The 25,968-nt window shown below is 51.6% G+C and overlaps 1 protein-coding gene and 1 long non-coding RNA gene across 8 annotated transcripts in view; one reads left to right on the top strand and one right to left on the bottom strand.

The window, feature by feature from the left end:
* RASGEF1C (RasGEF domain family member 1C) overlaps positions 1–11,408 on the bottom strand; it is a 64,473-nt gene extending 53,065 nt beyond the window's left edge. For 2 of the 3 annotated variants that reach the window (XM_072947078.1, XM_006198914.4), the window contains exon 1: positions 11,270–11,408. The gene's annotated coding sequence lies outside the window, so the exon portion shown is untranslated. Of the gene's footprint in view, positions 1–10,795; positions 10,901–11,269 lie in introns of those variants that run through there. The other variant, XM_072947086.1, reaches the window with a different exon arrangement.
* LOC140688395 (uncharacterized) lies at positions 4–14,579 on the top strand. 5 transcript variants are annotated; one of them, XR_012063039.1, is made up of 4 exons: positions 4–43; positions 243–350; positions 9,621–9,877; positions 14,199–14,579. It is a non-coding gene; the product is annotated as an uncharacterized lncRNA (long non-coding RNA). The 5 variants fall into 5 exon arrangements; XR_012063042.1 differs by lacking the exon at positions 4–43 and having other exon boundaries at positions 65–350; positions 9,621–9,695; positions 9,791–9,877; XR_012063040.1 differs by lacking the exon at positions 4–43 and having other exon boundaries at positions 65–350; positions 14,478–14,579.
* Positions 14,580–25,968: the final 11,389 nt, after the last annotated feature.

Genomic DNA, 25,968 nt, shown 5'->3' with positions numbered 1-25,968 from the left:
TGATACACACGACATGGATACACTTTCATTATGCCTAGTGAAGGTAACTAGGTAGAGACGTTTATTACTTTGTGGTGATGGTTTCATGAGTGTTTACATATATTTACATGTATCATGACTGTTTACTGTATGTCAATTATACAGATGTTTAAAAAAAGATGTTTCTAAAACCTGATATTTGACAGTTATTGGAAAACATTTTTCAATTTTTCAACTCTAATTTTTATGAAACTGAAATACAGATTAGTTATTTATGATGAAACTTAATATTCCAACTGAGATGTGCTGTAAGCACAAATGCACACCCGAATCTTGAAGACAGTATGAACTAGCGATGGAAAACATCACTGGTAAGTTGTACGTGGGTTACACATGGGAATGCTAACATTTGGGATAGGTTTGGTTACATAAAGTATATTATTGACCTTAATTTCACCTTTTTTATGTGGCCACAAGAAAATTTCAAAGTACTCACTCGTTTACCCCATGATGTTCCTACTGCGCAGATTACACGACTTGGCTAGGGAAGTACCGGGGACAGACAGCCAAGAGCACTGACACCAGAAGGAGACAAACAGCCAAATCCAGAACATGGGGCATTCTACAGGATAGACGTCCCCGTTTCTCTAAGAACTCAATGCAATGAAGCCCCCCCCCCTGAAAAAATCCCTAAAAAAATAAATGCAGGGGGAAAAGGACTATTTACAGAATAAAAACGACATAAGAGTTATACAAATGCCATGTGAGAAACTAGCTAGGACCCTGATTTGAACCAATCAACTGTAAAAACACATTTCTGAAGTAACTGGGGCATCAAATTCTCAGATAAGATAAAGAATTATTATTAATTTCGTTAAGTGTGCCACTGGCATGGTGCTTATAAGTAAAATTCTTATCAGCCTCTAGATGCATATCATAGTCATGACAGGGGACATGACAGGGTGTCTCGGATTTGCTTTAACCACCTAAAGGTGTGGGAGTTCAGATAAAGGAAGAAGGACGGTGAGTTAATAGTGTGGGACCTGCGAGATGAGTACATGGTGGTTTGTGTTTATCCTATACTTTACACGCTTAAGTTCTGGAAAATTTCCATGAGAAAGGTTAAAAAAAGAAAAGTCTGTGACTTTCTCCCTGAAAGCCCCAAGGGGCCTGGGCGCCATGTGGCCTTGTGCCGCCCTCCCTGTCTGAGCAGGGGATGAAAACGGCACAGGAAGGAATGCGGGGCTCCCTCATGACGCTGAGTGGCAACACCACTGACCACACTTCATAGACGTAGCGTGCACCTGTCAACGACTCTGCTCGTGAAATTGGTGACTGTGCAATCACCTAATTTATTCTTCTTCTCACACTTGCCGTTTGCAAAACGTAAGTACGTTTTCTCTGGCAAACATTTCAGAACGGCAACATGCAGACACTTAAAGTCCTTTTCATCATCCAAAGTGCTAATACAATTTGGCTGCGTTTATGCAGAAACATCTGTTTTCAAACTGCAGGCCACTGGGGACCTGCAATTCACATCCGGGGAGCAGCTGTCATAGACACTGTCATCTCAGCCTCCTTAACCCTTTCCACAACCTGCCTTGCACACGTTCACGCAACCACCAAGTGTGCAATGTTTTATTCTGAAGGGGCTTCTCAGAATAGCTGGCCGTCAGAACCCCGGAGCTGGGGAAGCCCCTCCCCACGGACTGGTAGGGACTGCCAGGAAACGTGAGGAGACTGGAGGGTTCAACCATTTCACAGAAATATGTCACAAGTAGACTGCAGCTCCTGACCAAGGCTCCAGAGCCTGGGTGGTCCGATGGACGGACAGACAGATGGTCAAGCAGAGAGTGGAGGTCCCACTCATAAAGGCCCAGGAGAGGGCAGGCCACACTGCTCGAGAATAGCCCAGACTGTAGATAAACATCGCAGATCACAAACTGCATGGACTGAGAGCCAGGGCCCGCGTTGGCTGGATTACCCCGCAAAGTCGCCTTGTGTCCCTGAGCCTCTGTCTCCTCACCTGTAAAGCAGATGGAAGCTGCTGTGAGAATTACCTGAAGCCACAGGTGCACAGTTGCTGGCTATGAGCAGGTGCTTCAACCATCAAAGAGAGAGAAGTGGTCATTTTATTATAATTATTTAGCCAGACTCATGCGCTTTTGAAAGTTGTCCAGATTTAAAAACCAGAAAAGTGAACAATTTACTGACCAAATGAACTCTGCAGGGGCAGAATTTAGCTCATTCCGAGGCTGTGTCCTTTCAGCCCTTGGAGAGACCCCTGCGTGTAAAGCAGGAGTTCACCCATTAGAATGATCCCTGGCGCGGGGAGGAAAGGCCTCTGACTGACAACACCGAAGTCTATGTTAGTTTTATTCAAAAATAATAAAACTGAGGTGCCCCCGCCCACGTTCACAGCCCTGTCACAGCCTAGTCCGTACACTCTTCCCGGCTGAGGTTGTGTGGTCTGACAGTTCAGGGAGCCCTTGGTGGCGGTGCCCGGGGAGTAACACCTTAAGGAAATCACAGAGACGACACGACTCGCACAAGAGGGCTCCCTTCTGCAGGGAGCTCCGTGGGGCAGAGTGGGGTCAGGCCCCCTCACACCGTCACTACCAGAAGTGAGGGAGGGAGGCATGCTGGGTCCCCAGGAAGAAAACGGAACGAGCGCACAGCAGGCGCCTGCTCTGCACCAGACACCAGCATTACGGGCCCCATTTGGTGTTTGAAACCCAGCGTAAGAGCAGGCATGAGGTGAGGAAGCGGTGGGCTCAGACCCTGGCCTCTGGGACCCAGCCTTCTGCTGTCCCTGGTTCCCTGCAGAATGTTCAGGGGGCCTGCATGAAGAGAACCCCCTTGAAGTAGAGCCGGACACACAGGGCCAGGCCCGAAGGCAAGGGAGTAGGAGGCAGCCCCCCGAGAGGGCACAGTGCCAGGAGGGAGATCGGGAAAGATGCCTGAAGGGACGTAAGGGAAATTGAGGCCAGAGCCCAGCGCTTCCACGGGACACCCGGGAAAAGCCTTCAGCCCCCGGGGCCCAGCCTCTCCTCCCAGCAGCCCTCCCCGCACGCTCCTGGAAGACGCCCTGGCCTCCAGGAGGGCACAGGACGTGCAGGTGGAAGGCGGGGGTGACTCCTCTTCCTAGAGACGCGTCACAGTCTGTAATTTTAAAGCAATTTCAACCTCAAACCCTTAAGCTAAATCAAGTTTAAGGAAAGAGTCCAACAAGTCCAGACTATGGGGAAAAAATCCTGTGGTGCCTTCAAAACATTAGGAAAGATGAACAAAAAAATTTGGAAAAAATACACAAATCATCTGCTGTGGAGTAAAAGACTGTAGCAGACACAACAAACAAGTGCAGTGTTTGATCACTGACTGGACCTTGGACGTAAAAGTAAGGCCCGAAGGACATGGCTGGGCAACTGCTGACAGCTGAGCAGGGACTGTTTATGAGAAATATTTTGGTGTTAACGTTAAGTTTCTTGAGTGTGTTACCAGAGTAGAGGTTTTGTAGGAGGACATCCTTGTTCCAAGGAGATGCCGAGGCATTTGGGGAGAGGTTATGATTCCGGTAACTGACTCCCCCATGGTTCAAAAGTGATGAGCACTGAGATACAGCACAGGCTGCAAGCTGTTTCCAACGGATGGAGTCAGGTGAAGCTGGATTCACCATTCTTTCTGGAGCTTTCCAAGTAAAAAGTCTGGGCACAGCTCCAGGTCCCCATCGATAACGGCAGGCACCTGGATCCAAACCTCTCCATTCAGATGATCCAGGAGAGCAACTGAACCACCCACATCCAGCCCAGAACGTGGCCAGGAGACAGGCTGCTGCCCGCCCGAAACTGACGTGAAGCAGACCCAGCCCGCAGAGCCCGCTCCAGAGCCTGCTGGTGCTGAGGGTCGGGCAGAGACCGGGTGGAAGGGAGGAGCAGGGAGCTGGGGCCAAGGACCTAGATGAAGTAACAGCAGAAGGAGGAAGTCCCACCCGCAGGGGAAAGTTCTGAGAGCAGGAGAGAGACCGGGTGGGTGGAGGCACGCGTACTGGGCAACTGAAAGGGGACAACGTGCGTGGGGCCAGAGGCGGCTGTCCTGGAAAGGCCCCGCTTCGGGGACGTGGCTCAGAAGTGGAGGTCCTTGGAGGCCTGGTGGTAAGTGGATAGGAGCAAGCAGCAAGGAAGGAAGTTCAAGGACCCACAGAAGCAAAGTGAGTGGTAAACACAGAAGATACATAATCGCTCCCAAGTCCTAAAGACACCAAGTAAGGCGACTGCACTTCTCTAAACCAGCAAAAGAGGGCACTCGTGAACTAAGAAACGTGATGTTACCCAAACCCCGACTCCCACCTACATTCACTTATTTTTCTTTCGAGGGGGAGGTAATTGGGTTTATTTATTTGCTTATTTTCTTACTGGAGGTACTGGGGACTGAACCAAAGACCTAGTGCATGCTAGGCATGCGCTCCACCACTGAGCTGTACCCTCCCCACTACATTCACTTATGACTACCAGTCCCAGCAAACCTAAAAAAGACATTTCTAAGTTCATAGAAGACAACAGACAATACTTATATGAAACCAATTTAAGGAACTGAGTCATTCTCTCCAAAAACTAATTTACATGGGAACAATGTAGCAACGCCCCCAACTTGAATTGCCCTCAGAAAACATTCAGATATTGAAAAAGAAAACAAACAAAACAAAAAACCTGAAGTACAAATCTGAAACCTCAGAGCAGAATGGACCAAAAATAGGCAAACACGAGACTAGAGTTTCCCAAACTCAGGAAAGCAAGTCAAAGACAAAATCAACTCAGAAATGAACACTAAATTAAAAGCTCTCTTAGGGAGAATAGATTTGACTGAAAATTTTGTAATGCTCATTGAGGAAATGAATGAAAACAACCTCAAAACAAAAGCAAAGTAAAGACAGTGGTAAAAAGAACCATAAAGTGACAGACACAAGACACAGGCAAAAGAAGATCTAGTATACAGACATACTATTGGAAGAAAAACAAAATAATTAACACTTAAAATTATTATCCAAGAAAAGCATCTAGCAATGAAAGAAGACTTGAACCTGCATATTCAAAGCACCCACCCATACCTGAGAAAATCGATCTCAAATGGTCAACTCCAAGACATTTCCCAGTAAAATGATTAGACTTTGAAGGTAAAGGGGAAAAAAAAAAAACCTTTGGAGTGCCAGGAAAAATGATCAGGTCACTTACAAAGGGAAGAAAACCATGTTTATTTCAGATTTCTTGTCAACAGCATGTAAGAAACACCACCCAGGGCAACATTTTAACAGATGCAAGGAGAGAAAGTGTAGGTCAGGATTTTATAACCAGCCAAGCTATCCTTGAAGTGTTGAGGGTACAGAAAACAAGTCCAACATGAAAGAAGTCAGGGAGCCCTTCCTGCAGAGCCCATCAGAAGCTAAGCTTTATCAAACCAAGAGATGCCTGGGGAAACTGGAAAAATATATATTAGCAAAAAGAACCCAGCACCATTGTGGTGGGCAGATTTTAGGGTGTCCAGGATCCCTCTGTCTCCTGGTGTTCATGCCCTTGAGTGTGGACGGAACCTTTGACTTTGCTCTAAACAACAGAATATAGCAAAGATCATGGGACACCACTCCGTGATTCCCTTGCATAACACTCCATCTCACACGTTTACTCTCGAGACTCTCTTTGCTGGCCTGATGGAGAAAGAGGCCATGCTGGGGAAGCCCATGTGGCAAAAACCACAGGTGGCCCTTAGGAACTGTACGTGGCCCAGAAGCCGAGGGCAGACTCCAGCCACCCGCCAACAAACACTTAAGCTCTCAGTCCTATAACCACAAAGAAATGAATCCTGCTAACAACCACGTGAGTGGAAAAGCGAATCCATTCCTAGCTGAGCCTCTAGATGAGGACCCAATCCTGCCCAACACCAGCAGGAACCCAGCTAAGCCATGCCTGGGCTTTAAATCCACAGAAATAGGCACTGTTTTAAGCCACTAAGTTTATGGTAACTTGTTACACAGCAACAGAGCAATAGGTAGCTAGTACAGTCATATCAAAATATATCATGCCCAAGCAGTTTCTATTTCAGGAATGCAAGGATGGCTTAATATTCATATTAAGAAATTTTATGTATTGTTGTTTGCCTCACCCTCATCTTGAACCTGATATTCAGACACCGATTAATACAATGCATCTTATTAACTGTGCTAAGGAGAAATATCATAATTACCTCCACAGATGCCTTCAATAAAAATCAACACCCATTCCTGATTTTAAAAAGCCACCCAATAAAACAGGAATTAATGAACACTTCCTTAAAAAATGTTATATGTGTATATACATACATATATATACATATATAATATACATCTCTCCTAAAGTCAGCATCTTTCTTAGTGTAAGAAGTTTTAGAGGCCTTTTAACTAAGGTCAGGAGCAAAATAAGGATGCCCATTATGTCCAGCGTTTAATACTGAGTTGGAGGTATTTAGCCAATTTAATTTGATAAGAGAAAGCAATTAGATGCATAAAAATCAGTAAAGAAGAAGTAAAACTATTTCAGTTTTCAGATGGCAGGATATCTGAATTATCTAAAAGAATTCATGATAAAACGAATAAAATAACTTTAGTGAGGTAGATAGATAGAAAACAGCATACACACAGATAATAACCAGTTACAAGATATAAAGGAAGAAAAAGCACTTACACTAGCAATAAACAAGGTAAAATACTCATGAATAAATCTGACAAGGAGTGTGAAGAAATCTTCGAAATGCTCCCCAAAAGTGGTCTTGACCAAATAAAAGATTAGTCTTGAACACAAAGAAGACACGCCTTGGTTTTGAATAAGATGACTCAACTTCATAAAAACATTCATTATCCTGAAGTTGTACAAATTTAATCTGATCCTAACAAAAGATACCAGGAACGTGCTGGAATGGCGAGGAAACCGCTGAAATCAAAAGCAGTGGAGGATCAGCCCTCCCAGACACCAAAACACAACAAAGGGGGTTGAGTTCAACCTCTCGCCTCTGTTGCAGCAGGTGTGGATACAGTCTTCCTTGCCATACATACACACACACACACACACACACACACACACACACACACACACACACACGATGCTGCCATGATTCCCACCATGTAAGACCAGCACGCGAAGAGACAGCCCAGAAGCAGGTCCAGCTGCATCTGGGTGTTCCATATGATACAGGTCATTTCAGGTCACTGGAGAGAAGATGGCCTTCTATTTTTTATTTTTAATGGAGGTCCTGGGGATGGAACCCAGGACCTTGGGCATGCCAAGCATGTGCTCTACCACTGAGCTACACCCTCCCCACCCAAGATGGCCTTTTAAATACACTGTTGGGGTAAAGAGACAGACATTTGGGAAAAGACTAAATTGGATCCATAAACTAAGTACAAAACCAAACAAGGATTAGAAGACATGGGTGAATTCCACCACAGCTGGGTGTGAGAAAAGCCTCAAGGATTCAAAGTCTAGAGGCAATAAATGAAAAGAGCAATTAAATTAACTGTCTAAAAATAGAAAGCTTTTAATGGCAAAACCCACCACAAACAAAGTAAAAAACCCTGATACACCTGGGAAACACATGTGCAATATGACAGAGATAAAGCACGAGTATCCTTAACATGTACTTTGAACAAACTTTCAAACTCAAGGGGAAAAAAATCCCCTCAAATCCAATAGGAAACGGACAAAATATATGGACAGGCAATTCGCAGAAGAGAATCAAATGACTCACAAACATATGAAAAGTCTAATTTCACTCAAAATAATAGAAATGTGAATTAAAATGCATTGAAATACTACTTCCTGGTTCTCAGATTCACAAGGCTGCAGGGGCCACAGACACTGTCATACGTTGCTGGTAGGGGAGCAGAATCTGGGGAGGGGAGTTTGGGAACAGTTAACAAAATAAATACTTATTTACTCGTCCTTCTTGGCATTAAAGATACGCCTTCACAAATGCAAGCAACCTATGCGCTAAGTTATCCATCACTCCATTATTTTTAATAATAGAGGCCTGGAAAATAACCAAACGTCCGTCCTTTAGACACAACTGAATAAGGACAGCAGAGCCGCAGACTGGAGTATTATGTGGCGGCACAAAAGGGTGAGGAAAATGTCTATGAACTGGTAAGGAGATTATTTTTAACTGAAAAAAGCAAAGGACAAAGGAGACGTACATGCTAACTTTTGCGATGATGCATAAATAGCTTGTTTTGCAAAAGAGACCCGGGGAGGATAAACCAGAGATGATTTCAAATGGTTACCCATGGGGCGGGAACACAGAGGAAGAGCCAGGGGTGGGACTGAGACTTCTGAGTATAGCTGTTTTTGTTTTTTCTTTTAGTTTTGACCTTTGAACCATGTGAAACCAATGTTTTACATGTTCAAAAAATAAAATTATATCATAAAGGCTAAAAAGAAAAAATCAAACTGTGTGCAAACAGAAATGGATGAAGCTAACAGTGCGTCGAGTAGACGACGTTCTCCCATACTGCTGAGGACCCAGCCAGAGAAACCCTGAGCACGACCTGGTGGGTTTCGGTTGGTAGTGATTTGGATGCAGTGATCCTGAAACTGTTTTGGGTGTATTCTAGGATTAAGCAAATTATTACATACATTGATGTTTTGGGAAACCAGGTTCTTACCGTGGGAGAAAGGAGACGGAAATCCTAACTTTTAGTTAAAAACAAAAAAAAGAGTTTTGGCTCAGTCCACTGAGGAGGCCTGGAGCCAATGATGTCCAGGTAGCAATGAGCGCATCTAATATACTCAGATACTGGTTTCTAAACCCCCCTCCCCTGCACCCCACTGAAAGTCACCGAGGCTTCCTGGAGAAGTGGTTGGCTCTAGGTCTGGGTCACAGTACAAGTGAGAGCTGGAATAATGCTCAGAGACTTACAGGAACATGTCAGAGATCACAGAGACCAACCTGAACACCAAGCGTCTCACCTCTGCAAACTCAGGGCATGTGCCCCTTCCCGAGCTGGACACAGGGATGTCTAAGAGCGGCAGTGCGGCACCCAGGAGGATGCAGGAGTGGGGCGGTGCTTGAGACCAAACCAGGCTCCCCTGTCCATCAAAGCTAACAAACCCCACACCTGCAGAAGACCCCGCCCTTCTCATGCCCCTGGCCCCACCAGGATGGCAGCCTCCACGTCTGACCATTGGCTCATCCTTGAAAGTCCCTGGTGGACTCCAGCAGCTTCCTCCCTGCTGCCTCTCCTGCCCTCTGCAGTCTCTCCACACCCCCCTCAGGGGCATCCCTTTCAATACTTAAACTCTAAACACTCCGGGGACTGTCAACTGCACCAAGAGGAAAACCCAAGCCCCCAGCTTCCCCTAACTGGCTCTGCTCCAGCCCCTCCCATCCACCACCTGTGGCTGCCTCAGGGGCCTTGCACCTGCTGCTCCCTCCTGATTTTTTTGTGGGCATCACACACACATCACACATCACAGCCAGTGGTCACTGCTCAGAGACACCCTCTCTGACTGGGCCAAGGCTCCCCTCAGTCCCGAGTCTCCAATCTAATCACCCTGTTTTGTTTTCTTCCTGGCACTTATCTTCTAGCCTGACCTTGGCTTTTCCTTTGATTACCTGTTCAGCTTCCCCCTCCCACACCTGCCTGTAAGCACTCACTGGGGCCAGGAGCAGACAGCAGCCATCAGTGGATGCTCCAGGTGAGTGAGCAGACAACCCCAGGCCGCCCCTGTTACCTGGCACAGTGGCTGGAATCTGGCTTTTGGAACCTGTCCTACCATGGCTGAAATCCTAGCTGTGCCACTTCGTAGTCCTGAGACCTTGAACAAGTCCTGTCACCCAAGCCTCAGCTTAAGATGGAGACACGGCACCTGCCACACAGGTGAGTCTTCCCAGGGCACTTCTCTGGCTCTTGAGTCAGAGCAGCACATCTGCCTCAGAGGCCCAGGAGGTAGGAGGGAGGGGGCTGGGACGAGACCCTCCACCACCCCAGGCTGCCTCCTCTGTCTTTTCCACACTGCTCCCCACGCTGAGCATGGGGCAGGGTGGGGGGCACCGCCTCGCCTCCTCCCCTCCTGGCCTCCCTTTCCCCACCTGAGCACAGAGAGGAGTGGACTACGGGTCCCCGGACCCTGCCCACCGTCACTGAGTGAGGGACACACGCAGAACCTGGAGCTGACCCCCACGGTCCCTGCAGGCGCTCTGATGGCAGCATCGCGCCTTTCCTCAATTCCATCGCAGCTTAAGAGATGACGACACCCTCTTTCCCCACGGACAAAGCCCTTTCCCTTCTTCACAAGCACTGGGAGGGCAGGCTCGCTGTTCCCATTTCACAGACCAGGAAACTGAGGTCTAGTGCGGAGGAGGCCTTGGGTCCGGGCTGGCTTCTCCTGCCCCCCCGAGCGGCTGAAGAAGCTTGCTCGTCGTGCGGAGTGGGGCGGCGGGGCGCGCGCGCCGGAGCCGGTCTCCCGCAACGGCGGCCGGGGGTGTGCCCTCCGCCGGTCCCCTCCCGGCCACCGCCCGGCGCCCGCCCCCGCGCGCCTCGCCGCACCCACCCCCGCCGCCCAGCCCCGCGCCCCGCGGGCCGGCCGGCCACGCGCGCTGTCATGCGCGCGCGCACCTGTGCCCCGGGTCAGGCCCGCGCGCCCCCGCGCCGCGGCCGGGACCTCCGCCGTCCCGCCGGTCTCGCCGCCCCGCACGTCTGCGTCGCGACCTCCGGCGCCCCGCCACCCCCGCAGCCCCTCCCCAGCACCCCTTACCCGCGGCGCCCCGAGTCCCGCCCGGCCGCGCCCCGACTCACCGGCTCCCGGCGCTCCCAGCCCCCGGGCCCGGCCCATGGGCAGCGCCCGCCGCGCCCGCTGCGAGCCGCGGCGCCGCCGACCCGGGCCGCCGCCCGCCGCCCGCCGCCCGCGCGGCTCCCGGGCGCAGCCCGCCGTGCGCTGGCGGCCGACCCCGGAGCTGCGCGGCGCGGCGCCCCCTTGCGCCCACACGGGGAAGCGCGGCGCGGGCGGGCGGGGCGCGGGTGGGGCTGCGGGAGCCCCTGCCTCACGGGCCCCCTACCCACGCCCTCGGCGGCCTCCGATACCCGCGACGTCTCTGCTCAGCGGGCCTCAGTGTCAAGGCCAGACGTCCAGCCCTGCGTTCAGGGCCTCCGCTGTGGCTCACTTCCCACCTCCGTGGAGGGGGACCCATTACAAGCGCCAGCTGATGCCAGCCCCTCAGAGCATGGCTACTGCCGGACTCTGCACGCAGAATGTCCCCCCGAATCCCTCACCTGAAAGCCCCTGGCACCCTAACACCTGGTTCACTCCCTTTCCTCAAGCCTGGGCCCTGGCCACTCCTCTGGGCCCCCTTGCTTCTGCGATGGCCACTGAACTGCAGTGGTTTGGCTGCGTGTGTCCCTGGCTGGTGGGCACAGGGTGGGTGTGACCGGGCGGGAAGACTGCTCTAAGCCGCCCCTGGAGGGGAGGGCGGCTGGGCGGATCACCGCTGTGAGGACACTGAGTGCTAGGGTGATGGTGCGCTGTGTCACTTTCAGCATGAGGCAGGGGTCTGGACACGATGGGCTGACCTTCCTCAGCCGGCTCCACCGGGACACTGGAAGTTTCATGGTTTGTCTCAGCGTAGAGGTCAGGACGTCTGTTCTCTGCTCCAGTCAGGGCCTGCCTGATGGGATGTGGCAGGTGACTCAACCCAACCAGTTTAAGCAAATAATACACTGGCTCATAAAGCTTTAAAGCCAAGGTCTCTGCTTGCAGGAATAGTCAGACCCAGGAGCTCAGACGTTACAAGTAGGAATCCGCCTCTCCGTCTGCCAGACCCTCCATGGCAGGATGGCCCCCAGCAGCCCTGGGCTGACACCCCCAGAAAGAGCATATCTTCCTGATGGTTCTGAGGGACCCCAGAGCTGCCGCACAGGCTCCAAGGAGCCCGGCTCCGGCCGCTTCCACAGACCAGGAGGATGAGGAATACAGGCTTAGGCGTCACCTCCCGGGAGCCGGGGTGACGTTGGCCGTGGTGCTAACCCTGCGGGTGGAGGAGGGCCCTGCGCCAGCACGCCCTGGTGCTGTTTCCAGATGACCGGTCAGATAAAAACAGCACAGTCCAGCATGTGTCTTGCACATTTGGGGAAACTGAGGCCTGGAGACAGCAGGCATATATCTACCTAGGGGGCGTAGATGTATTAGGGCCAGTGGGTTGAACAGGCTGGGCAGGGAGGCAGTAGAGCCCGGGGACAAGGCCAGGGCCAGAGGCTGGTCCCAGGGAGGGTGATGCCTGAGACCAAGGGCCAAGGGCCAGGTTGTGTTGAAGGGGAAGGGGAAACAGAGGCAGGAGGGGGGAGGCTTGCCCCCCACCTGCACACAGATCTGCCTCTGGCCTTAGGTGCTGTGGCCAGTCCTGAGGCCAGCACACCTTCTCCGATGCTCAGCCTGTGCTCCCAGCCCTCAGGTCAGGCCTGGTGCACCCCCCAGAGGCATGCTGGGGCTCTGGGGAGAGAGGGCTGCAGGAGAGGACTGGGGCGCTCTGGCCCACTCACTGTGACACGCCGGGACCCAGCAGCACTGCAGAGCCCGCTAGCTCTGTGTAGCTCAGAGGAGCAGGGCCAGCCTCTCTCCCACCACCGCCTCTGTGGGCAAGGGCCTGGGGACCGCTGAGGCACTACTGCCACGCTGGGTGCAGCAGGGGGCAGTGTTTGGCGGAGCAACTGAAACCCGAGGCTGGACTTGCTTGTGGCCACAGCACCTGTCCCAAGTGGTTGCGTGGGGCAGGGCTATGCCTGAGACAGGGAAGAAGGCTGTATCTCCTGAGGTCCCCTGTACCCTCTCCTGCTGCCCGGGAGGTCAGGTCTGTGTCGAGGGGACAGCACGTGCTGTAGTCAGCACCACCCGACAGCTTCTTGGGCCGAGCCTTGAGGCCAGCAGGGAGTTCTGCTCTGAACCGTCGCCAGCTTGGGTGACACTGGCTGCAGGTGCCATGGGTGGACCCTGGGAGAGGTCTGGCCCTATGAAGGCACCACATTTCCCCAGCCCTCTCCCCAGCCTAGCCGCGTCCATCAGGTCTCCTCAGCCTGCCCTGCCCCATCCCACCTCCCCACTCTAGGACACAGCCAGGGACACATCCCCAGAGTGTGCTGTGTTGGGACAGAGGGTGAGGTCTTGTTCCGCCTGCTCTGCCCCAGCCCTGCCCTGAGACACGCCTCTGGGGGATAGTTCCTGAGGGCCTAGGTGTGCCGTGCGCCATGCTGGGGGCTAGGATATCATGGTGAGCAGGGTGCGGGGTTCTTGCCACCTCAGAGCCCACAGCTGAGAGAGGGGAGACTGAAAACTAATTACACAAACAGAAGAGTAATAAAAAAAAAGTATCATTTCAGAGAATGCTACGTGCCATAAAGTCACCAAAACAGGGTGAGGTGGCTGAGTATGTTGGGGCTACTTTGGATGGGAGGACTCAGGAAAGGCCCTTCTGGACACATGGGGTTTGGGCTGAGACCCCAATGAGAAGCCAGCTCCACCAGGTCTGTGGGAAGACTGTCCTGGACAGAGAGGATAGCAGGAGCAAAGGCCCTGTGGCCAGCAAGGCACATCACATGTTGTGAGAAAGGAAACCGGTGTGCCTAGAGAGGAGGAGAGGGTGGGGAAAAGTGCAGAAGCCCAGGTGGAAGGGGCCAGGGCTGCGAGGGTGAGGTGCTGGGGCTCTGTCCTTTAGGGGTGGGCCAGGGCCAGGCTCTGCCTCAGCTCTGTCAGTGGCACCCCCGGCAGATAGACTGCTTGTGACACCCACGTGGCCTTTCCCAGCGCCTCCAGCCCCTGCCTTGGTTGCTCATGGCCCTGATGGCACCTCCCACCCACATGACTCTGGGAGCAACTGAGTTTGCTCCAACAGCCCAGCACTGGGATGGCAGGGCTGGAGTCCTCGTCCACTGAGGAGGCCACCCTGGAGCTGCTGCACGGAAGGTGCACATGAGGGAGGGCAGCAGGCAGGGGATGTCTGGAAAGCACAGAGCCTGGGCAGGGGCAGGGGCCAGGGGAGAAGATACAGCACTGGGGATGGGAGGACGAGGAGAACGTGTGAGGGGCGAGGGGCAGCACGGGCCCGGCCAGGATGGATGGGGGACTTTGCTGAGACTGTGGGGCAAAGGGGATATTTGGGGGCATTTGGAGATGGCTGGACTTGTGGGTACAGTCTGGTGTGGGCTCTCCTAGGTGAAGGAAGGAGCTCCTGGGGCCTAGCTGCTGTAGACACTCAGACAGTGGCCAGAGTGTGAGGCCCCTGCGGCATGTCTGCCCCGACTCTCAGCCCAGCTGGAGCAGGTGACCCAGGAGTGAGGCTGACACCACGTGCGCTGCCAAGCAGTGTCCCCAGTAAAATCAGAGAACAGTAAGGGAAGAACTTCGGCCTTTGGCCCGTGCATTTTGTGGGTGCAACCCATAACTCAGCCATTCTCGCGTCTGGTGAAAACTCTCCAAACTTACTGTCCCCAGGAGAGGGTGAGGCTCCAGGAGAGAGTCATCACGTGGCCAGTCACCGATGGGGTCACTGCTACGGATGGACAGAGCGTGTCCCACTGAAATGTGTGTGTTGACTGTGAGTCACTCTATTGCACACCTGTGACTTATACAATATTGTATATTAGTTATACTTCAGTAAAAAATCTACTGTGTATAAAATAAATAAGGAGATATTGTGTAGCACAGAGAACAAAGCCAACTCTTTATAATAATGGGTATAATCTATAAGAATTTTGAATCACTCTGCTGTATACATGAAACTAGTATTATAAATCAACTATACCTCAATTAAAAAAAATCATATGTTGAGCTCCCAAGCCCCAAGCTGATATTACCAGGAGGTGTGGGGCCTTCGGGATGGGGGGTGTGAACGGGCCATGAGGGTGGAGCCCTCATGACTGAGATTAGCGCCCTTATAAAAGGGACCCCAGAGAGCTCCCCTCCCCCTTCTGCAAGGCAAGGACACAGTGGAAGGCGGCCATCTGCGACCTGGAGGAGGGCTCTCCCCGGAGCCTGGTGCTGCTGGCGCCCGGACCCCGGACTCCCAGCCCCCAGAACTGTGGGAGAGAAGCTCCTGAGAATCAGCAGCCCCCTGCTCTGGGGTAACTGGACAGCAGCCTGAATGAACAGCCACATTCAATGGCTGTTTATAGACCAGGGCCCTGACTGCCCACTGAGTCTGGGCAGGGGTCGGGGAGGAGAGACAGTGAGTGCAGGCGTGTGCTTGTGCGTGTGTAACATGTGAGTTGGTGCGGCATGAGCGTGCACGGGATGTGCGGTGCATGTGTGTGGGAGGTGAGTGGGGGCCTGGTCCCACATCAGAAAGCTGCAGGCTGGGCTGGCCTGAGGACAAAGGCAGGCATTACAGACGGGGCCCCTGGGAGCAGAGCCTGAGATGAGGTGCAGGTGGTTTTTGCGGGATGGGGCCCCAGGGGGCCGAGGAGAAGCAGGGAGGGTGCAATAGGCAAGGGGGACTGCCCACCAAGGGCGCGCCATTCGGATGGTGACCGTCAAGGCTAACGAAAGCCTAGACGTTTACGGAGCTGCACAGGGCGCGTGTCAGTGCTCCCCTGCTGGCTGGAGATTTACCCACGTCCCCTGCACTTCCGGGCTGCGCCTATCTGCAGGCTGAGTGCGCTTCCACATCTCAGGCAGAAGCCCTGAGACAGAAAAGCCTGAGCTTGGGGTGGGCCACTCCGGCACGCGCCCAGAGCCGTCCACCCAGCTGTGCTGAACGCAGGGGGCTGAGATGGCGGCTCAGAGGGCAAAACGTGCCTGCCAGTCCCCCGCTTGGGACGCTCACACTCCCTCAGGTCACCCCTCCTTTGCCACCCCTCCTGGAGCCCCCTTGCTCGCAGGTGGCAAACCTGGGGGTGGCCACCCTGGCCAACTCCTTCCACTGCCTGCTGGTTCAGTGGCACGAGGAGCCCAGTGTGGCCCTAAGGAGAGGCAGGGGTTCAGAGGAGCCTGGGCCCGGGGGCAGCGTCCAGCAGAGCCTAAATCTGCAGGCTGGAAAAAGACCTCCTGAGGGTCCTCACAGCCCAGGCCCAGGGGACAGCTGTGGCATGATGGGCCCGCCAGGCTCCTGCGAGGTCTGGTGGCATCGACCTCCTCTCCCCCCCGAGTGCCCTCGGCCCCTGCCCCACTTATCCAGGCGGCCAGATCTCACCGTGCGTAGGAACCCCCTGGGGCGCCTGAGGAGAGGCAGCACCCCAGGACCCCACCAAGACTCAGGTTTGGGGGTCTGGGTGGCCCACACGCTGTGTTCGTAACAAGAGCCCCAGGTGATGCTAATGCAGGCAAAAGATGGGGCATACTTTGAGAAATGCTGATTAAAAGGGGTACAGGGTGATCCCTCCCATCTGCAGTGGGTGGAACCATGGCCCCCAGGATGCCCACATCCTCACCCCCAGACCCTGTGAATGTGCGACCTCACACGGGAAAAGGGACTGTGTGGGTATGACAGTTAGAACTCTGAGACAAGGCTACTACCTTGAATCTCCAGGGTGAGCCCCCTGGAATCAGTGTGGCTTAAAAGCAGAAGAGGGAGACAGAAGGAGTGTCAGGGAAAGCGACGTGAGGAGGGACGCAGGCCAGAGAGATGGCACTCTGCTGGTTTTGAAGACAGAGCAAGGGCCATGAGCCAAGGAATGTGATGGCCTCTGGAAGCTGGAAAAGGCAAGGAAACGAGTTCCCTGCCCGATCCTGTGGGAAGAACTGGTCCTGCCGACACTTGCGTTAAGCCCAGTGAGTCCCAGGTGGGACTCCTGAAGCACTGTAAGAAAATACACTTGCATTGCTTTGAGCCACTCAGTTGGTGGTAATTTGCAATGGCGGTTATGGGAAACTTGGATACCACTTCACAACAGGGGCTCAGAGAGGGCAAGTGGCCTGTGCACGTGGCACAGCAGAGCAGGGGCCCAAACCCCACGTACTTCCCATGGGCTGCCCTGCGTGGGGTGGAAGGCAGGGAGGTGGGGGTCAGGCTGCTGCCCTCTGCAGGGCCCACAGCTGAGCAGAGTGGACGCATATCGGGCCTTTCTTGGGAGCTCACGTGCAACACACATGCCCAAGACTCTGCCAGGACCTTGGACTCAGGGTCTGGGCAGGGCCTGGGAATTCGCATCTTCCAGCCGTGGTAACACCATCACAGTTTCAACATGGTTTACAGACCTTCAATTTTTTAGAATCCACCAGCCGAAAAGGCACAGGAGGTGGTTTTAGGACATCCAAATGTCCTACATGTGATGCTGGCAATGTTGATCACATAAAAGTAAAAGTGTGTGTGAGCAGTGTGGCAGTGGGAGCCCAGGTTTGAGAAACAGCCATGTCGTCCACTGGGACCCATGGAGGCTGCCGCAGAGACAGTGACATGTGGTCCCAGCTGCATCGCAGCAGGCTCGTTCCAGGTGGGAGGAAGGCCGGGTGGTGGCTGGACAAGGGCTGGAGCCCCTCTGGGCCATGACAGCCACGGCTGAACTACCTGCAGGATTGGAGCCTCCTTCACCCGGGCAACTTCTTGTCCTTAGTTGCCAACGCAGCTGGATTAAGTATTTGTGTCTTATTTATGGGACACAGGAGCTGCTCAGCCAGCCTTTGTTGAAAACAAAGGGACGGCATTTGGTTGCATGAGGGGAAGAGGGGACCACAGGAGGGGTCCTGGAAGTGGGAACCCTGGGGATACATCCCGGCCCAGCTGAGGAGTCAGACATAGTCCTGCAGAAGGATGCATTTCGACTTTGTGCAGAGGTGGAGGTGTGTCTGTGGGGAGTGGGGCTTTTGCCTCTGGCTAGGCTGCTAGACTGTTTCTAGACTTGAGGGGAGGGGGTTGATTGCAAGGAGCCTCGGTGGGCTTCCTGCCTGCACTCAGCAGGGCTCAGCCTCACTCCACCGCCCCGCAGCACTCAGGAGGCCCGCACCCTCACTGCCGCCACCGCCACCGCCACCGCCCTAGCTCCTCCTGGTCCCCTGGGTTGGCAGTGGCCCCAGCAGCTGTTGCACCTTGCGTTTCTCCGTTAGCTTGCCCACACCCGTTTGACATTTGCTGCATCCTGCTCTTCCCAGAATAAGCCCTGCCACCCCTCAAAGGAAGCTCTTTTCTGTTCAGTTTTCTGAGAGTTAAAACAAAACAAAAATAGGTTATTTTTGAAACAGTTGCATTGAGTCACCCTGGTATTCCGGAATAAACCATACAATCTTGGATTCAGTTGGCATCTATGAAAAGGGCATGGAATCTTGATCTGTTTTTATCCAATTTTGGAGTCAGGATTAATCCAGCCTCCCAAACTGAGTTGGGTGGCTTTGAAAATTTCAGGTAAGATAGCGTTTGTTTCTTGAAAATTAACTAAAACCTGACCAGTGAGATTCATGGTTCCTGGAGAGTATTTGGGGGTGTGGGGGATACCCCTTCATTACCATCTCACTTTCTCTGACGGTCACGGGTCCACTCAGGCTTCCCGGAGGCTGGCCAGAGTGCAGAACGGCTCACAGTGTGGGGCCCGGCCCTGGCGCCTCCAGCCTCAGACCCCGTCTCTGCAAACTCCAGCTCTGGGAACTTAGGTTTTCTCCTGGCCTCCGTTTCCCCCACTTCACAATGGAGACAACAGCGACCTCACAGAACTGCTGAGAAGGTTAAATAAGTTCCTATGTGTGATGTGCTCAGTATCCTCATTCTCCCTGACACAATTTCAAGTGTGTTTCTGCGGGAATTTACTCTTGTGGACGAATCGCTGGTCAGACTGCTGCAGATGATCTTTTGTGTCTACCACAACTTTCCTTTTTCACTTTGTATGTTACCTGCCTATTCTCTTTTTTTCCCCCTTGATCAGTATTGCCAGAGGTCGACCTTATTGATCTTTTGGTTCTCCCGATTTTTTCCTCATTTTTATTTTCTAGGTTCTCACCCCTGCCATCACGTTTACTATTCCTCCTTTTCTGTGTCCTCTGTTGCTCTTCTGTCCATCTCCTGAGTTGAATGTTGAACTCATTAAAAAAAAGAAAAAGAAAAGAAACAACTCTCTTGTTCTTGTTAAGCGCATTTAAGCCTTAGCTGGGTCCTGTATCTAACTTGGCTCGTGGTGTTCTCCTGAAGCCGTGCACTTTCAGGAATTTCTTAATTTTCCTTATGATTTCCTCTTTTACCCAGACTGCTTTCAGCATATTGTTTAGTTCCCAGATGTGTGAGATCTTTTCATACTTTGACTTGTATTGCATTATTATAGGAAAACAGTTGTGTGTTTTTGACTTTGGAATTTACTGAGGCGTCTTCTATGGCCTGGTAGCTGGTCAGTTTCAAGTGCTGTGTATGACCAGAAGGGGTCTGCCTGTCGGCCGTGACGTCCTCTGTGAGCCCACGCTGAGCAACTGTGGCATTCTAGTCTCCTAGATCTTTGCTCATTTTCCATCTGCTTGACCTGTCAGTTTCTGAGAGGACTGCATTCACATTTCCACTACATTTTTTGATTTATTCCTCCCCATGGTACTGTCAACCATTAAACACACATACACACACACACACACACACAGATTCTTTAGTAGGTTTCTCTGAAGTCATGTGGGCACATTTACCCACACGAATGCAACCTATTATAAACGCTACTAACACATTGGATGTTAAAAAAAATCTGGTTGCTGGCGAAAACAATCAATGGGGGGAAATCAGTGACTTTATGTCAGCATAAATGTGTGTATATAGGAACATATGCATCTATATATGCAGACGCACACACATGCATGGGTCCTGTGTGTGCGCAGATGGAGAAAGTTCAAGTCCATGTAGCAAAATGCTAACCTTTGGGGAGTTTGAGTGAGGAAAGGAATACAAGAAGCCTTTGGACTATTTTTGCAACTTTTCTGTCAGTCTGAGAAATATTTAAAAATAAAAAGTTAAAAACTTCAAGGAATCATCTTTAAGGAGATTTGCCCACAGTTATAGCAAGTTAAGTCTCAAAAAGAATGACTGGGAAGACTCAAAAGAAAAAGCCAGCCAGAGATATAAACCCTCCTGGGCTAGCATTTGAGGTAGGGGCTGCTGAAGGCAAGGAGCAGGTGTGGAGCCACCTGTGGCCGGAGCTCACCTCGGGGCCACCGAACAGCCCTGGCTGGTGCCAGGAAGCCCTCGGTGCCTGCAGGGTGCCAGTGAAGGACGGCAACTGATGGCTCAACTAATGAAATTAGTTCATGAAATTCCTGCTCCTGGCAAGGACTGTCACCTGGGGTCAACAGCACGGGACACGTGGTAGATGGGCTCCTCCCGCTCATGCGGATGACTTTCCAGTCATAAGAAAAAGGACTGTGGGGCAGAGGATTGGACTGGCATTACCAGAACCCAAAAGTCAATTTTAGCATTGTTGACAGTGGGTCAAAAAGATATGAAGTGTTTGTCCTCTGGTGTGAGTTCATATAAGGGACACAGTATCACTTAAATGTAGTATAACCAAAACATGGGGGTGAATCTGCCAACCTTTGGACGTGCCTTCCAGACCCAGGAAGGACCAGAGACAGGCAGCATGGTCAGCGCAGCCCCCTGGAAGCAGCTGCGCAGAGCCAGAGGATGCACATCCTGCAGGCAACCTGCCTGTCACCGTATGCTGGTGTCAGGGAAGATGAGAAGATGCTTCAGAACATGACAACCAGAAACCAGACACCAGGAATGCAAGGGCTTGGCTTCAACTGCATCCTGGCAGGACACACCAGTAAAGGGCTTTGGGGACACTGGGAAAATCCCAAGACCCTGGGTATTATATCAGGCGAAAACTTAAGGACATACACAGTTGGAGACCATTCACTGACAAATGTAGGTTATAAAAAGCATGTACAGTATGACCTCATTGGGGCAAAAAACCAAAACAAACAAACAAAAACCCCTAGATGTGTCTGTGCCTACAGAAAACTATCTGAAAGATGCCCAGGAAAGCTCCGACCTGGTCATCTCTGAGTGAGGAATACGACGTGTCTAGTTTCTCCTTCTCCGTTGTTCTCTAACTCATGTATATGTATGTTGCTTTTTTTAAAAGGGAGCAGATGGAGAAGAGGAGGTGGAGAGATGGAGGTGGTGGCTGTAGACTGCTCCTCATTTCTGCTGTGAAGGGGAGCGACTCAGGGGTGATGCTGGGTTAAGCAGCGTTTTCTTTTTAACAGGGGTGCCCTGAACGTAGGGAATGGCGGGACAGAGCGGGGAGAGTGACAACACAGGAGAGAGGGGACTGTAGGAGGGAAGTTCCTGAAAGGGGCAGAGGGTGACTCCCCAGTCGGATGGGAGCAGGGAGGCTGGGGGAGGGGGGAGGAGGCAGGTCAGCACTCGTTGCCTTCTATTCCTCTATGAAGTACAGTTATGAAGCCATCTCTGAAAATACCTGAGAATAAACACAGCTGAGTGCTGCTGCTCAAATAGGTATTTTTTTTTTGGAGGGAGGTAATTAGGTTTACCTATTTCTTTACTTATTTATTTTTAGAGGAGGTACTGGGGATTGAGCCCAGGACCTCGTGCATGCTAAGCATGCACTCTATCACTGAAATAGTCTTAACAGCATCCTTACTATGCTAACTTGTGGCTTAAAAACACTCAAGAGATCAACTTTGACCTGGGGAGCTGTGCAAACTTAACTATTAGTGAAATTCTGCATGGAACGTTAGCCCAGATTAAAATCAAATAAGAACAAAGTAGCATGACTGCTATTAGCTGAAAAAAGGCAAGCTATGCTCAGGACGCTAAACCTCTGACGTCACGCCCAGCTCGCGCCGGCTCGGCCAGATGGACACAATTCTGTAATTAGCAGGCCACCAGAGGGCAGCCTGGCGTTAGGTCCCACGGCCCCTGTGGAATCACAGTCACGTAGACTTCAAAACACATCATTTTATTCACGCAGAAACAAAATAAGGCGGTCACGTGTTCCTGCCCTGCTCCCTTGCCCTGTCACTGACCTGTGGACACTGGCACAGCACCTGGTCACATTGCTAAGTGGCCACAGGATGTCAAAAGTGTAGCCATGGGATGGGGAGCTGGGGCTCACCATCTGCTCCTCCCAAGAGAAGGTAAAAGAGTGAAATCTGAGAACACGGAGTGCACGGAGCCATACTCACTTCTCGTCCTGAAACGTGACTGGTAAGTAGACTGGACACTGCTGCTACGTGTCTTCATGATTTCTACGAGGTGTCCATCAAGACCCTCTGTTTCTGACCTCCTGGCCAGATAATACTCCACATGGGCTGAATGACGGAGCTGTGGAGCTGGGAGTCCCACTGAGGAGGCTGGGGCTGCCTTAAGGCTCCGTCCTGACACTCAGGGCTGTGACTCGCCTCGTGGGTGAATTTTCAGAAGGCACGCTCATGCTCATAAAACTGACGAACATCACGAGCTGGCAGAGAGAATGCTTGTGAAGGGCAACAGGATCGGGATTAATTGTGACATCACAAAGCCCAGGAACTCTGGTGGACCACATGCTCCAAGTGTGACATGGGTGTTACAGCTAAGGCCATCTGAGGCCGTGTTAATCAGCAGGGCCTGGTTTGGAGGGCGCACTGCTCAGGCTGGTTCTGGAACATGTTCACTTCTGGGCCCATATTTAGGGTGCACCGAGGTGGTGAGGCTCTGGGGGCTTTTCCATATGAAAGAGGGTTCGGCGAACTTTGAGTTTAAGCTAGAGAAGGGAAGACTTGGAGCTTACCTTCCCAACTAAATGTATTAAAGCCTGTCTCATGAAGATGGGTCAGACTCACCTTATTTCACCCAAAGGAAAGGCCTGGGGCCCATGGGTAGAACTTGTGGGAACTAGGTTTCGGTTAAGTTTAAGAAAGAACTTTCTAACAGTCAAAACTACAAAAAATTAGTGGGAAGAGCATTCCCTTCATTAAAGCCATCTGAGCAAATGCTAGGTGACCTCTTCAGGCTGGTTCCCACCCTGAAGGGTAGTGTGAGCTACAGAATCTCTCTGTCCATTCCCACCCTTTGGGAAATTGAAGTGCTTAGATGAAGTGAAGTTTAAAGCACCCTTATGAAAATTCTAAGAGAGTCACAGGGAACTTTTGGGAGAAGGCGAGAAAATATTATTGGAGAATCAACAACTTAAGGGGATTTAAGTGAAAGCCAAATTTATTTCAAACCTCAGCACAGAACTACTTCTTTACAATGAAGAGGTGTATTTAACTGTATGTTTCTGTGAAGTTTGTCTGATAAGCCTACAGTTCCTTTCACTCTCGCACCTAAGTTCCATGTGGGAGGAACGCTGGAAACGATCCATCTCACTGAATGGAGCCCCACACGCTTTTTGACATCAAATAAGAATGCCAACTAGTGCCGGGGCTCAGAGTAAGGCTGTCCCTGCGTGCCCCCAGGTCTGTGTGCGGAGGTGTCAGCGCTCCCAAGGGCAGAAAGGCCAGCAGAGCCCTCCTGCAGGCTCCGCTTCCCGAAAGGGGCTCTTAACCCTGCCTACCAGGCAGCAGGGTCCCCGGAAAGCCTGGCCCAATTCTGTGCTCGTGGCTCTTTTCTAGGGAGAGGGTCACAGTTTTCACTGGATTCTCAAAGCTATTCATGACTAAAAGGAGACGGAGGTCTGCATGAGCGTGACCACTCCCAGGGCAACCCTCCCAATGCGGGCCGGTGAGGACACTGCCGGGCAGGGGTTGGAGAAGTGACTCTGGAGTTCCCTTCCAACACTCAAGCCCCTCGGCACAGAACCGGCAGAGCGAACAGCCTTGTTCACAAGGACTCCTGGGCCTCAAAGCCTTGGCTCTTCAAACCGTGAAGGAGCCTGTGGCCCTGGGCCCTGAGGACACAGCAAATGGCAAGTTCCCCGTGGCCAGGACAGGCACAGACCTCTGAAATCATGGTCGTGTTTGGCTGCAAAGAGACATTACTGGCCACTGCATCACTGTTACTATCGATTTTGTTACCAAAATATCAGTAACCTTACACTTAAATTCACACGACTAGCCACCGAATCTTCAGGAAAGCACGTATTAAGCCATTTTGAAATATTACCCCTCTTCCCACCAAAAAACTCCCACCTACCGACCCGTACTACTTGCATCAATAAAGTAAGAGCATTTTAGCACTGTCTACGTTGAAAGCGGGAAGTGGGTAAGACGGAGAACTGGAACCCAGGTCAGTATCAGAAGAGATGCTTTCCTTCTCTAGAGACCTTTAAAGGTAAGACTGAAGCTCATCTATGTGGAACGATTCTAGTCCTTTTAAGAAGAGAAAAGAGAGTGAGCCATTGAGGGCCCTTCTCTTCCTGTGGCTTTACGTGGTAAATGCCCTAAAATGCCTCGAAACCAGGAGCGAGCTGAAAGAGGCTCACGCCACGCACAGGACCACAAGGACACAGCTGCCATGCGGGCTGTTACATGACACAAGGAGGGACGGACTGGCGGGTCCTCCTGGCCTCACCTGCTGAGGAAGCAACGACACCGCTGTGCCGAATGCTCGCTTTTGTACTGCGTGCTTTGGAAAACTTAGATGCAGGAATTTTCAGAATATTTTCAGTAAGAGATCTACAGAAATGTTTTGCTTTTCGATTTAAAAACGTTTGCTGATGTTGATTGAAATGACAACATTCCGTCTACCTGTGTTCGTGTGAAACCTGTAACCAGAGATGGTGGCGTAGAAATCCAGGCAACTGTCACTTAGAACACACACACACTGGACGTGCTGTGCACTTCTCTTTTAAAATGTATTTGTATTATTTTCACCAATCAAAACACACACAATATATTTTATTATAAAACATTAGGCAATGTTACTTCGGAGATATGCAATCTGAACGGTCACACCTGTGTTTACTACCAGCATGAAGCACCGGAGTTGTTACATTAGAAATTGACTGGACGAACCCGCACATCATTACCACGACTCACACAGCGTCAAATCCAGATTAAACCAGTATCCCATCCAGTGTTCCAACCACGGACTCTGGGTGGCAGTAAGGGGCCCGGCCGAGGGCTTTCCCCTTTCAGCACTGTGGCTCTGAGTCTCCCGTCCCAGAGGTAAGCGCAGAGCCCTGTTCCACCTCCTGCTGCCACAGCAGATCCACACTGAGCAGGCTGTGTTTCTAGAATGCTCTCCTACTCTCACAGACTGTCTGCTCTCTGGAACCCACGCTTGAAATCAAGACCCGACATAGGGGAGGCAGTCATTTCCTTCCTGACTGAAAACTAAGTCAACAAATAAAACAAACCTAGTCCAGATTCCAGGCTAATAATAAATTACCTGGTTTATAAAAATATGTGTCCAAAATAGTTACTTCCAGGGTTGTGTACAATATAAATTACAAAAATAAAATAGAAAAGATGAAAAATTGATCAGATTTTTCAGTTCTTTCTCCAACACCAGCGTTTATCCACGGAGAGCAGTTTGAAGCCACCGCACTGCACCAGGACTCCGGCACGTCTTGGCTCGGGGGGGGGGGGCTCTGACGTGGGGTGAGGTATTTCTATGGAGCTCTGCTGCCGGCAGCCCTGGGCCTGTCCTGGGTGCACTCACCGCGCTCTGATGGACGGTGGCCTTGGCAGGAAACCCATCCGCGCCATCACGAACTCCACCCGTGAACGCACAGAGGAATGGCTGAGCAGAAAGCCCCTCTGTGCGGCACCCAGCTCCATGTACACATGGCTCCTGGCTGCACGTGCCGGCACCCAGGCTAAGCAGGGCCTCACTGGGCCCTCAGCACCCCTGTGCTGCAGGCACAGAAGCCCAGGGCACAGAGCGCATTTTAGAACTCTCCCCCACCTCGTATTGTTTTTCTTCGTAAAGACAGATTTAGTAAAGTCTTTTTAAAGAGCGTGTATTAGAGAGGAGGACATTTGAAGACGTTTATGTATGTATAATGACAGCTTTCTTCACTAAACCACAGGCCTCCAAAGCCAAAATAATCCCAAGCCGTGTAGCAGGTGTTTCTGCCTCAATCCGAGTTAGTATTTCTACCTTACAGTTGAATGTGTCTAAACCTCACAATACAGAACTCTTTAG

This window comes from Vicugna pacos, chromosome 22 (genome assembly GCF_048564905.1).
Source record: "Vicugna pacos chromosome 22, VicPac4, whole genome shotgun sequence".
NCBI classification, from domain to species: Eukaryota; Metazoa; Chordata; class Mammalia; order Artiodactyla; family Camelidae; genus Vicugna; species Vicugna pacos.
This window is presented reverse-complemented; position numbering and strand designations above follow the sequence as displayed.